Here is a 2,398-nt window from a genome sequence, read left to right as displayed (position 1 = left end):
CATGCATCGCTAGGCTCGAGTAATCGTGTACACATCCACAAAACCTAGTAGGACAGGTGCTGGACATCGAAACAATCAATGAGAATACTATGGAAAAGCACCTGCACACCGAAATCAGAGCTCCTTTTTGCTTTTATTAGCAACATTTCAAAACAACACAGGTGTTCCAAAAAATAAAAAAAAAGGAAAACATGATATTAGCTTTGTATCTAGGCATGACGGATTTAAGTCCATGTTGAGCCAAAAGACTTTGGCTACCCGTGAAATGACAAATACAGGAAATGCAATAAAATGTGTCACCATTTAAAGCAGTAGGACATTGACATCCCATCACATAAGTTAACAGCACCCACTGTTCAATTATCACTCCTGACAGGCTAAGAGTAACATTTAGCATTTGCATAGATTCCCTGTGAGGATTGTTTTCCAACACACCACCCTCCTCATTGAATTCAGCTTCAAACCTGTGAATCTAGTGCGCGCTAAGCCCTTACACTGATCGCTGATGCGGTGGGCGTGCTGTCAATATTGGCCCATTCACTGTGAGTGAGCAAATCTCCCCTTGACATGGCCAGCCATGCGAGTAATAGCTAGGATTAAGATAGGAAGGTACACACATGAATATACAAAACACAGTATGGCGCAGGCTGATCTGAGGCGGCAGCCGGGGGAAATTACTGAGGCCTCAGATGTGCGGCGTGCATAGAAACAAGATTGACTGGGAGCTCGGACATGAAAAGACTCATTCATTGTCGGTGACCCTGATGACGAATTGCACTTTTACGTTTGATGCCATTGTGCATCTGTCACTGTAATTTTGGACTGTAGTACAGTTTAATTTGAACAAAGGATAGAATCATCATGCGGCTTGATTATGTGTTTCTATGACACAAGGACAGTGTGTGCACCTGTAGGTCCTGAATTGAGATGATGTAAATGTCATCTTTTGCTGCAAACAAGGTCAGCCGCTTTGCTATAGCTACCATTGCCATAGCTCCCTATTGAAGACCTCACGGCTCCTGCTTTATGCCAAGTCACCGCCAGAAACACATCCTCACACACAAAGTGCTACACATCCTCCTATAGGTGGATGGCTAGTTGTTTCAGGAATTTTGTGCAGAATTATTGTGTAGCTCTGTGACTGCTGTTTCCATATGCATTTCTATAACATAGTGGTTGTTTTGGCTATTGTTGATTTGTTCTTACCATTTTTGCTGTTTGAATTCTTCTTGAAACAGTCTTCAGGGAGGTAGGTTTTAAATAGTTAGCGAGTCAAGGAATCGCAACTACAAACCCGAGTCCATTAGATGTGGCGCTCGTTGCGCTACAGCTCCGTCATTTCTCTGTTGCGAGAAAGATGCTTTGTGGCTGTGCTTAACTCCTTTTCATTTCTGTATGCAGAGCAAGTTCTTCTTTTCTTTGTATCTTCTCAAATTGTATCAACGCAATAAAAAACGACGGTGTTTCAAAAACACATTAAATGCATCTTTAAGTAATTCATTTATGTCAACTAACGTATAAAGGTATAGGCATTTATAGGCATTCATATTCTGTATTTTCCTCAGCCGTTTTGGTTTGTTTCTCATTTTGGCATGGTATGGGGTGTCCTTGATATCCAATTGAAGTTTCAGATACTGCCAATAAAAGATTCAGGTAAATCTGACTTCTAGCCATTTTCTGCCTCTGGTCTCATTTTACTCCCAGTTCTCCCTGACCCTGTAGGAGTCCTAACACAAACACTATGTCCCAGGTATAGATGGGGCTGTACACACAGATGCACACAAACATGAACACACTGACAATGACTGAATTTGATGCCTTTGAAAAGCTAATCTATGACTGTAAAAAAAAAAGCATAGTGGCTCCATCATCCTACCTTATCATTTTCTGTGTCATGGACTAAATACGTGAGTGAATTCGCTCACTAATTGGACGCCTGACACGGGGCATTGTTCTTTGGCATAATGAGACAGGCTCTTGCAAAACGTTGCTTTCAGTGGCCTTCAGAAGAGGCCAGATGGAGACAGAACAAAATGGAACGCCAAATTGTAACCCACATTTTCTGCCGACACTGATGTGACGTTACCTAACAGGCAGGAGGGGAGATAGAGGGTGAGAAGGAGAGCGACTCCGCGAAAACTGTCAGGGTTTAGGCCCTATTTGTTTCACTTTTTGACTACTCCTCCCTGCCTGCTTGCAGGAGTGTTTGTGCAAATGGGTATTTCCGTCTCCCACTCATCATCGCCTAATTGGCACTTAACAGCTGCCCCTCATGGCCTCCTCACAGGCTGTGTTTCCGCTCGCTTTTCCCAGCGTAGGAAGCAGCAGCGCCGCATCAAACATCACCCAGCTGAGAGGGCAATTTCTCCTGCACCCTTTACTCCTTTCTCTCCATCCC

The sequence above is a fragment of the Morone saxatilis genome, unplaced genomic scaffold, assembly GCF_004916995.1.
Source record: "Morone saxatilis isolate NCDOM2014 unplaced genomic scaffold, NCSU_SB_2.0 Contig6, whole genome shotgun sequence".
NCBI lineage: Eukaryota > Metazoa > Chordata > Actinopteri > Moronidae > Morone > Morone saxatilis.
The sequence above is the reverse complement of the archived record's forward strand: the minus strand, read 5'-3'. Positions refer to the sequence as shown.